This window comes from Sus scrofa, chromosome 15 (assembly GCF_000003025.6).
Source record: "Sus scrofa isolate TJ Tabasco breed Duroc chromosome 15, Sscrofa11.1, whole genome shotgun sequence".
In the NCBI taxonomy this organism is placed as follows: domain Eukaryota; kingdom Metazoa; phylum Chordata; class Mammalia; order Artiodactyla; family Suidae; genus Sus; species Sus scrofa.
Genome location: NC_010457.5, coordinates 18,199,644 through 18,211,568, shown reverse-complemented (window position 1 = coordinate 18,211,568; position 11,925 = coordinate 18,199,644). Strand labels below are relative to the sequence as shown.

Genomic DNA, 11,925 nt, shown 5'->3' with positions numbered 1-11,925 from the left:
AACAAAAATTCAAGATTGGACATATTGAGGAGGATAAGAGGAACTTATCCTTTGTGTCAAGTTTATATTGTCACCAAAGATGGCACAGCTCAGTGCCAAGAGGGAACTTTTCAGCCCCTGATTCATTCCCAGGGTACGTGAGCGCCTAACTTCTACAGCTGTTCAGGTCAAAGCCAAAGAGGTGTACTTGTCTCTCACCCCACTTAGAATGCTGAATCGTGAATTACATGACTAGGGAGGGGTTGATGAGCAGCAAAGAGAATAGCAGCCAGGCTCAGAACAGAACTCATCAAAGGGACACAGATGTGGAGGGCATTATGTGAAGTAAAATAAGTCAGACAGAGAAAGGCAACAACTGAATGATCTCACTTATATGGGGAATCTTAAAAAGCTAAACTCAGAGTTCCCATTGTGGAACAGTGGAAATGAATCTGACTAGTAACCATGAGGTTGCGGGTTCGATCCCTTGCCTCGCTCAGTGGGTTAAGGATCTGGCATTGCCGTGAGCTGTGGTGCAGGTCACAGACACGGCTTGGATCTGACACGGCTGTGGCTGTGGCATAGGCCAGTGGCTACAGCCCCAATTCGACCCCTATCCTGGGAACCTCCATATGCCCCACGTGTGGCCCTAAATAAATAAATAAATAAATAAAGCTAAACTCATGAAAATAGAGAGTAAAATGATGGTTGGCAAGGGCTGGGGGTGAAGGAAGTGGGGAGATGTTGGTCAAAGGATACAGATTCCAGACAGAGCATGAGTAAGTCCTGAGGATCTGCTGTACAACATGGTGACCTTAGTTAAAAATATATGATTATACATATGAAAGTTGTTACGAGAGTAAATCTTAAATGTTCTCAGCACAACAAAAGAAAACATGTAATTATGGGAGGTGATGGAGATATTAACTAACCTTACTATAGTAACTGTTTCTATATTTGTATAATATATATTTTTATATTACACAATATTTTTAATGTATTATGTATCTTATATAATATACATTTTATATATTTTGTATATTACATATTATATATTATATTTCTTTTGCATATTATATATATTAAATATCTTATTTTATATATAATATATAGGAATTGTTTATATATATAAAATCATCAAGTATGCCTTAAATTTATAGAATGTTAACAGTTGAATATACCTCAATAAAGCCACGGGAGGGACAACAATTATAACAAGAAACAAAGATTAAATGAGTTAGTATTTGATAAGCACTCCTAAGAATTAAGACATACCAAGTGTTTTTAAATAAAGGTTCAGAGGCAAAGACAGACTTGTAATTCAGGCAATGTATAAAGAGCTATGATCAAGACATGTTCTGGAAGTGCAAACAGGGAAGAGATCAGCCATACTGAGAAGGTCAGGAGAGGGTTCTCAGAGAAGATGGAGAAGATGGTCCTAGTTCTGAATCTACAGGCTAAGGAGTCCTCCAGGGAGATGAGCGAGGAAGCAGAGGGCCTGTCATAGGCAGGCATCTAAGCTGCCTTCTTGGTTGGTTCGGTGTTCCTCTCAACCCGCCTGGAAGAGACAATCCCAAAAGCAAGAGGTGGCCCTTGGCCAGATTGAAAAAGGTGTGCTCAGCAGTTTTACTTTCATAACTTCATTCCTTCATTCCTTCATTCATCAGTCCTTGGACAAGCAGTTGGCCAGGCTCCTAATTGCCATCACGCTCCCTGCGTGACCATCATGATTGGACTGATTCCAACCAGCTGCAAAGGCGCAACCCAGTGAGCTCGGGTGGAGCCCTCAGAACAGCTGTGGTTTCCCTGCTCTGCAGCACCTGGAGAGGGTGGGGCAGGGACGGCTCTCCTGAATTCCAGTCGCTTGGGCCATTTCTGGTGAGCTCCCTTCCAAAGAACCCAAGCCCAACCTGAAAGATACCCAAGTCCAACTTGCAGGAGACAGTAAGGACCAGAAACCCAGTTGTTTCCTTCATCCTTCTAGCTGTGTGTGGCTGTGTGCAGAGAATTTTTCAGAGCAGGACCTCACTCCTGAAATGTGTATACCCTGAGTCCTCACAGGTAAGAAGCCTCCTTCCTTTACAGCTGAAGTTTTGAACCAGGAAGCCTGGTGGGCAGCCTTCATCTCCTTTCCCATTCTGGCTCTGACTTTGCCACCTCCCATCGCTCTCTTTTATGCCAAGGGGCTTCCTCTCTATACTACACCCACCAACTAAGGTCCCAAAGGGGATACGGTGGCAGAGATGAGTACATTAAAAAAAAAAAAGAAAAGAAAAGCCTGGTTATCATTGCTCAGCTTCATCTCTCAAGATTAGTTCCCAGAGCTGGGCCATCAACACCCATCAGAAAGAAGTGATGCAGGCTGAATTTATTTTATTATTATTATTGTCTTTTTAGGGGCACACTTATGACATACGGAGGTTCCCAAACTAGGGGTTGAATTGAAGCTGTAGCCACTGGCCTATGCCACAGCCATGGCAATGCTAGATCTGAGCTGCATCTGCAACTTACACCACAGCTCACAGGGCAACAACGGATCCTTAACCCACTGAGCAAGGCCAGCAATCAAACCTGCATCCTCATGGATACTAGTCAGATTCCTTTCCACTGAGCCACGACAGGAACTCCCAGGCTGAATTTCAACTTGTTTGTCTGGAATTCAGTAATTATATAGTTGATACCTGCCGACTACACTTAAGGAGCCTTTTACCTCAGGCACTCAGATTTGTAGGAATTCCATATACTCACAAGTGGAGGAGTTATTTTATAGCCAACCTCATTCATAGCCTTCCCCAAATACATGTACAGTATCTTCTGTGCAGCCTGGGAACATCCACCTTTTTTTGTTTGTTTGTTTAACCAAGCCAAAGAGTCCTGGAGAAAGAGGCACCCCCCCCCATCCCCACCATCTGTTCTGGGACTTGGAAAAGCACCCCAGGCACAGCTGATGCCCATTCTGTTCCATTAGAATTTGTCTCATCAGTAGAACTTGACAACTCTAATCCCAAGTCCCGTGGTTCTCAAAATATGATTCCCCAGTCAAGCAACATTAGCATTGCTTGGATGAGACTCGATAGAAATACAACTTTGTGGGCTCCACCCCAGACCTACTGAATCAGAGGTGGGGCCCAAATAACTGCACTTGAGTAAGTCCACCAGGTGATTCCAGGATGCTCATTCAAGCTTGAGAATCACTGATCTAGTCTTGGCTGTAAAGGGCCAAATCCTACATATGTTAGGCTTTGCGGGCCATAAATCCCTGTCACAACTACGCACCTCTGTCATTATACTGTGAAAGCAGCCATGAATATGGTGTAAGATGGATGAGCTGGACTGTGTTTTAATGAAACTTTACAGAAATAATCAGGATACCAGAGAGGGAGGTAGGGAGACTAGGTTAGTCCTACTTTATCCTGATATACCCTGAGAGTTCTATCAGTCAGAATTTTTATTTCATCCTTGTTCCTGATTCTGGGTTTTTGGTTTTTTTTTTTTTTTTTTTTGAAGTTCTTATTGTCTGTGGATGTTTTAGAAATTTATCCACAGTGAAAAAGAAAAAGCAAAACTGTATAGAAAGGTGCAAGGCATTGTGTCTTTTCCAAAGGCCTAGGAAGTGTGTAGTTGCGCCATTTCACAGTGAAGAAACTGAGGCACAGATGGAACACATTCAGGGCCTGCCGTGCTGTACAGGCAACACTGTGTTCCTTGAGCACAGAGGCCCTGTTTCCATCAAACACAATAGGAGCAGTGTTTTGGGGAGCTGTCAACAGGGACCTGGGACATAGGATTTTATTCAACCCCACTGCTGATCCCAGGCAACCCCCTCTAGAATCCCAGTTTCACCATCCCTCATCTACATCTATGCCATGCTGCTTTCTTTTCCTTGAAGCCACACAAACAAGAGTAAAAACAGACAAAGTAGCTAATCATTCGTTCATGTATTTCTCTAGACTTGATTCATAAAGGATCCATCCTGAGAGCTGTTTACAAAGCAGCTGGTCCTCTTTCCTCACCAGGCATAAAGTACAAATCTCATTCAGCAGGTTAGGGATAGGTTTGGTCCAAGCAGAAAATGGCATCTAGGTCTTCAGCTTGAAGAGTTTTGGCAACTGCAATTCCTCCCAAATTGGGTGGGGGGAGTGGAGAATGCAGGCAGGGCTGCAGGCCAGAAACACAATTATCAAAAATTATACACGGACATGCCTGAGCTACTATATGAAAAGCACAGCCAGATTACCTACTGGGGACAGAAAAAGTGTGAAAAGACTGTAATGTTTTCTTACTGATTTCTTAGAATGAGCCAGGTTATCTGGCAGTCACAGACAGCCTTCAAATCTCAGTGGCTTCATGCAACAAAGGATTGGTGGTGATGGGTGATGCAAGTGCCTCTTTAGGGCAGATTTCCTCATGGTGCAGCTCAGGGTCTAGGTTTTGTTTTTTCACTTTTTTTTTTTTTTGGTCTTTTTTTTTATAAGTTCCCAGGCTAGGGGGTCAAATGGGAGCAGCAGTTGGCAGACTATACCACAGCCAAAGCAATGCCAGATCCAAGCCACATCTGTGACCTACACTGCAGCTTGCAGCAATGCTGTATCCTTTCACCAAGTGAGCGAGGCTAGGAACATAACCTGCATCCTCATGGATACTAGTCAGGTTCTTAACCCACTGAGCCACAATGGGAACTCCCAGGTTGTTTTCATCTTGCAGCTCTGCCCCTAAATCAAAGCCTCCTGCAGCTTCACATGCCCTGAGGAAGACAGAGTGCCTGGGTTTTCCACTGCCTCCACTCACAGGTCATCAAGGACTAGACTCATGGCCCTGCCTAAATACAAGGGGCCTGTGGTTCATACGCCTGGAGGGGACATAATTCTACTGATACAGGAACCCATGGTGTCTGCCACATGACATGGTGTCTCTCTTCACAGCACCAAAGAGATCAGCTAATACAAGAGCCAGACTAAGGACTATTTTTTTTTCTTTTGTCTTTTTGCCATTTCTTGGGCTGCTCCCACAGCATATGGGAGGTTCCCAGGCTAGGGGTCTAATCCGAGCTGTAGCTGCCAGCCTGCGCCAGAGCCACAGCAACGCAGGATCTGAGCCACGTCTGCGACCTACACCACAGCTCATGGCAACGCCGGATCCTTAACCCACTGAGCAAGGGCAGGGATCAACCCGCAACCTCATGGTTCCTAGTCAGATTCTTTAACCACTGGGCCACGACAGGAACTCCCAGGAGCATATTTTAATAGCCCTGCCATATCATGTGTACCAATCAGCAGTGGAATTCCCCAAGACCCATTAAACACACATCCCTCATGTCATCATTCTCAGCACAGCCAATTCAGGCTTTGCTATGATTGCCTTTACCCTTTGTAGGACTCCATGAAAGAGAGAGACAAAGAATCGACATCATTTAGGAGTTCCCATCATGGTGCAGCAGAAATGAATCTAACTAGGATCCATGAGGATGTGGGTTTGATCTCTGGCCTCACTCAGCGGGTTAAGGATCTGGCGTTGCTGTGAGCTGCGGCGTAGGTCGAAGACATGGTTCAGACGCCATGCTGCTATGGCTGTGGTGCGCCAGCATCTGTAGCTCCAATTTGACCCCTATGCCACAGGTGCAGCCCAAAAAAAAAGAAAAAAAATCATTTAAAAACGACACAGAGGAGTTACACAGTAGCACAACAGGATCGGCAGTGTCTTTGTAGCACCAGAACACAGGCTCGTTCCCCGGCCCAGCACAGTAGCTTAAAGGATCCAGCGTTGCTTCAGCTGTGGCTTAGGTTTCAACTGGGTCAGATCTGATCCCTGGCCTGGGAACTCCATATGCTGTGGGTGACCAAAAACAAAAGAGAAAAAAAAGAAAAAAACAGAAACAAACAAAAAAAAAAACCCAAAAAAACAAGAAATGGAAACTAAGACCAGACAGCTGTGACGTGTCTGCTGGGTCTGATTGTCTCTTTCCACTCTCCTTGCTCTGTCCCTTCAAACAGGACACATTGACCCTCTAGCATATTTTGCTTTATCTCACTTCAAGTAACTCAGGCTGAAAGACAATTTTGGGTAAAACCCTGAAAGATAAGGGCTCCAGGACTCCTGTGCTCACCCACCCCTATCTGTTCAGTATATGGTTCTTTCCCTAATAAATACCATTGTCCAAGAACCTATTCTGTGCCCAGTGATAGGAGCTTTAGATGTATTATCTTAACAGCACGATAATCCTGTGAGGAAAATACGATTGTACCCATTTTGCAGATTAGAAAACTGAGAATGAACAAAGTAATTCCTCTACAATGTTACACAATTACCAAACCACAAAACTGGAATCTACCCTCAGGTCTGCTGACTCCAAAGCCAGACCATGTTACATCTGTTGTGCTATGCTGTCTTCCTGATCATGACCTTTGTTTGCACTTCTCAAACTTTCAGAGGGTGTCTACATGTGTCCCGCATTTTCATAAGGATCACCCAGGCAGAGACATAGGTCCTCTGGCTGCTCACAGTCACAGTGATGGTGGCAAAGATGTCCTCAGGGACCCCAGAAGCAAAAACTGCCATCTTTCTAGAGGGGTGGAGAAGACTTCAAAGAAGAGGTAAGACGGACTGTTCCAAGGAGGAAAACTTGGTGGTGATAGGGACATGGTAAGAGAGAGAATTTTCACTAGGCTCCCTCTATGCCTTTCAGCATCAGGATCCAAATGGGACAACAGCAGGCGTGTAGAATTGGTATTGAAGGGTTCCTAGAGGACGTGCACAACCTAGGCCCCAGGCTGCCCATGGGTTTCACATTCTGAGCAGCCCTGGGTTTCAGGCCAGCAGAGTCAGCTATTGGGACTTTGGTCAGGATAAGTTCTTCCCACAAGTGCCCATAATGAGGATGTGGCTATGACTGCTGAGAAAGTTGTGAAACAGGCCCTGGTCCTTGAGCTGGGGGTGGGGGGAGAGTGTCTTTCATTTTCCCAGGTGAAATTCACCTCTAAGAGCTTCCTCTCAAGTAAAGGAGGGTTGGCTCTAAAGACAGAGGGATCATTCAGTGCCATGGTCAAGGTGTGGTACCCAGACCACCACCAGTTGCAGCAGCAGCACCTGGAAATGTATTTGAAATTCACATTCTCAGAGTTCCCGTCGTAGCTCAGTGGTTAACGAACCCGACTAGGAACCATGAGGTTGTGGGTTCGATCCCTGGCCTTGCTCAGTGGGTTAGGGATCCAACGTTGCCGTGAGTTGTGGTATAGGTCAAAGACTCAGCTCAGATCCTGCGTTGCTGTGGCTCTGGCGTAGGCCAGCAGCTACAGCTCCGATTTGACCCCTAGTCTGGGAACCTCCATATGCTGTGGGAACGGCCCAAGAAATGGCAAAAAGACAAAAAAAAAAAAAAAAAAAAAAAAAAAAAAAAAAAAAAAAAGAAAGAAAGAAAGAAGGAAATTCACATTCTCAGGATCCACTCCAAGCCAACTAAATCAGAAACTCTGGGTCAATTTTTAACCTGGGGAGAAAGTCCAATCTATAAATTCTGATGTATCTCCCTCAAAGACACTTGAGAACTGGGGATGGTCCTTCAACCCTTGTGTGGGCCTATTCCCCTGCCTACTTCTTCCAAGATCAGCCCAGGCTACCCCTGAGAACCACAGACTCTTAATTACCTTCAGGGAAGCCACCACAGGGCATAGAATAGTTTGAGAGAGAGCAAAAGCAGAACTGTTGGATGTATTGACATGTGAGGTAATGGGTTATTTGTTTGGGGGAGAGGCTAGAAGTGGGTGAGTGAGTACCAGCTCTTAAAAGGAAAGAGAAGGGATACCGTGGAGCAAAGGCTAGAAGCCCACCTATGAATGGTGCCACAGGAGCATGACCAGGCTCTGGGCATTGTCCTAGATGCCAAGAGAAGTGGCAGGAGACAGAAAATATAGGAACCTCCCCACAAGGGAGCAGTTAGACCACAGCATCTTAATTTTGCCCAGTATTGATTAGGCATCTGCCCTGTGGCAGGCACTTTGACAGTAGAGAGACAGAACAGAGGAGCGGTGAGAATGTGGATCCTGCTGCCAGGCTGCCTGGGTTGGAACCTCCACTGGGGGTAATGCTTAGCCAGTAAGACATATGTGGCCATGCCAGCTTGATTTATAGGGAGCATCTGTTCTGAGTGGTCACAGCCTTGAGTCTGACTGGCCAGAGTCTGGATCATCCTACTTGTTAGAGTTTTGGAATATCACCCATGTGGTCATTCACTGCAGAGTGGACTTAAATTAATAAGCCTCTCTGCACCTCAGTTTCCTCATCTATACAATAGGAACAGTAACACTGCCTATCTCAAGTGTTATGAGGATGAAATGAGTCAACAGGAGGACTGTGCCTAGAATGATACCTGGTACATAAATTCTCATAATATTAGCTATGATAATTCCTCTCTCTCATGGTGAGAGAGTGCCTGAGCAAAAGATAGCTTCTCAGAGTTCAAATGTCCAGAGTGGCCTGAGCTGCTAAAAACAGAAGCTTGCTTCTCATAGGATTTAATTCCAGGGCTCAACACATACCATCAGCTGCAGAAAGGGGCAGCTGGCTAGCTACAGCTAAGGTGGTGGGGCCATGTCACCGGCCAGAAGAAGCCATTGCACACATGGGCTGCCTTGCTCTCCTCCAGAACATGCAGATGTTCTGGCCCAAATGCTGGCATAGACCCTTGGAGTCCATTCAAATGTAGAGAAATATTTAGATCTAATCAAAACCACTCCAGATTGTTGGCTCTTGTTTTAGATAAACAGGATAAGCAAACTGCCTAAATAGGAACTGGTAATAAATATTTCCTTTTTCTGTCTTTCTAATTCTTCAAAGTCAAATGCTCTGAGTCTAAACATTTCCCAGGGAATGTCTGAAGGATTTCTGGAGTGTTTTATTTGGTTGGTGACAAAAATTCTTTCTATTATACAGACCTTTCATGAAAATGTGATGCTCATAATATAGCTTAGAGGTAAGTAGGAGAGATGGCCTTAACTTCAAACTAGTTGGAAACTGAGGCCCAGTGGGTGTAGGAGGTCTGTCTTGGGGCTCTTGGACATTTGGGGTGGGGAAGGTGGCATGAAACCATCACTCTAGAAATATACAACCTTCTCTATTCATTGGCTGATAGAGCCCTTTCAGAACACTACTCCCCAAACTCTCACCACAGATTATCTTGAAGATGCCCATATGCCCGATACTCATACAACATCATCAACAACCATTCGCCTCAGGTAAGGAAGGGAGTGGCTTATCCTGGAAAAGACTGGAGACCTTCACCTACCACATCCCCTCTCCCTTTAGCACAAACCATTGAAAGCTGGTTCTAAACATGGGCTCCTACCTTCTGGACATGAAAGAATTAGGTACATATCTCTTGCAGCCTTTATTAGGTATTTGGGGGTGAAAATATTGTTCTAAATGTTGAAAAGACCTCCTTACATCTCTATAAAGAGACAGTCAACATCATATACAAATAGCATAATATGCACGTATTAGAATGCAAAAGAAATGGAAGTGGTAACTTGCACCTTTTACAGCAGACCTGGGCAGGAAGACATCACTTGAAACCATGGAGGAAAAGAACTATATGAAATGGTCTATATCATGTCATAAGTACAAACACGTAAATATGTTCATATATTTTGAGGCTTCCAACTACCATGATTCTCTGTATCCTTACAAAAGTAAAAAAATAATAAAATAAATCTTCCTTTCCATCATGAGAAATTATGAAATCAGCTGAAAGCTAGCAACATAGTTTATCCTATAACACGTCTACATTTAGGTCCAAGAGGCACTGCCACATTTTGTTAATCAATTGGACAATGATTTCATGAGAGGTGTCTAATATGCCTACCTTTATGTTGGTGCTTCTCCACTGGAGGGAAGGACCCAGGTAAGGAGACAGAGTGGTGCTCTCCATGAACCATCTAGTCGGGCATCCTCACTGCAGCACATGATGATGGCATAGCAACAAAGACTATGGCCAGGGATGATCAATTCTTCCTTCCAAATGTATCCAACTCCTTTATGATCTTCTTTTACTCCTAGGAACCCTAGTCCAGACCCTCCATCATTCCTTCCTCCTGCCCTGGCCGCTTCCAACCTTTTCCTCTCTGGTTCCCTTGAAGGGACCTTGGCCAGAATAATTTTTCTAAACCAGACACAAGTAAATCAATGGTAGCGGCCAAGCTTCCCAGCCACGGGGAATCAGGGAATACTCTGGCCCTACAATCCCTCAGCCACACCAACCATTGCTCCTGAGCTAAATCACTGCAGCCAGAGCAGCTTTGATAGAACTAGTCTCTTCACCTTAATCCACCTGAGAATTCCTTTTTGTCCTCCTCACCTTTTCCAAGGGCTTCAAGATCTAACTCAAATTCCATCACTTCCACAAAGTTTTCCTTGCCTCCTCAGTGTGATGGATTCTCCTTTCCCAAATTCTAATACCAATAGAATTTTCTATGGCTCTATTTGCCACCAAGTGGAGAAAAACAATGGTGCAAGAGAGTGAAGCCGGTGTACAGAGAGAAGCTAAGACAGGAGGTGTTTTATGCACAAGTAAAATAATCTTTCCATCCTTTAGACAAGGGATAAATAAATCAATTTTAGATACCCTTCCAAGCAGAATGGCCAAAATAAAAAGTCTTAAAAGAAGACAACCAACATTGGCAAGAGTATTAAGCAAGAAGAACTCTTATATACTACTAATAGGAAGGTAAATTGGTCAGTCACTTTGGAAAAATACAAATAACCACTACAGTTGAACATAAGCTTACTCCACGAGCCAGCAATTCCAACAGAATAAGTGCACATATGTGCTACAAGAGATGCACTGGAATGTTCACAGCTGCACTAATTTTAATCACCAAATAGTAGAGACAACCCAAATGGTCATCAACTGTAGACGGAATAACATCACTGAATAAATACAATGACACGAAAGCCAGCAAAGTCAATGAATGAACTCAGCCACATGCAACAACACAGATAAACCTCACAAAGATCATTGAATGAAAGAAGCCAAACACAAAACAAAAAGGGTAATAGTTAGGAAGGAACACAGAGTTTTGTGAAGTTTCAGTAACATTCTGTTAACTGATGTGGTTACATGAATTTATTTTGTGAAAAGTGATCAAGCTGTATGCTTCTAATGAGTGCCATTTCTCTTATACATATTATACATAATATACATTTAAAGTGTTTCTATGTGTAGAAGAGGGACACACAGAGAAATGCTCCAACTAGAGAGCAGAAAGAGAGGGCGGTAGACCAGAGACCATGAAGAGCATCTGTGAGCACTGAGGGCTGGCTTTATGGGTGTGGGAGCTTTGCAGTTGCACTGGGCTTTGCATTGACAGGGTCCCAAACTCGGGTCAATGCTATGCTGTCACTGTCTCACAATTCTTCATAACTTTCGAACCAGAGACCTGCATTTTCCCTTCACCCAGGCCCTGTGAATTTTGTCTCCATCCTGAGTCCAGGTTTATTGTCAATTCCCAGTATCAAGAATCCGAATTTCTAAGATCTTAGAGAAGGTCACTGGATTGAATAGGCTCAACCTCTGAAATGCCTGGATGCCTTTTCAAGGAAATTAGAACTGCAGCTGCCTTCTTGCTATAAAGTCCCAGAGATCCCACTCAATTTCAAAACCCCTAGTAGGCGTAGAGAAGGGAGGGGTGAGGGAGCTTCTACCTTCTGGGTTGTCAGCTGGTTCCTAAATGAATCAGGAAAACCACTTGGTTCTGCCAGATACTAGAGGAGAGTATCCCTTCCCCATGCTGAGGATATCACATCCCATCAAGGGCCAGATTGATACATTTAAGAACCACTGGATCTGCTTGTCTCAGCTCCCCTTCTCTCCTCTGGGGAATGAGATGCCCTAGGGAGCAAGTGGTTTCTGGTCCTGCATGTGTGGTGACAGATAAGCGTGCCTAATTCTGGGGACAC

At 44.3% G+C, this 11,925-nt stretch overlaps 1 long non-coding RNA gene across 1 annotated transcript in view; it reads left to right on the top strand.

Annotated features, from left to right (window-relative positions):
* Nucleotides 1,771-11,925, top strand: part of LOC110257154 — a 74,656-nt gene continuing 64,501 nt past the window's right edge. The window contains exons 1-2 of the long non-coding RNA XR_002339401.1: nt 1,771-2,040; nt 6,406-6,569. This is a non-coding gene — a long non-coding RNA (uncharacterized LOC110257154). The remainder of the gene's footprint in view (nt 2,041-6,405; nt 6,570-11,925) is intronic.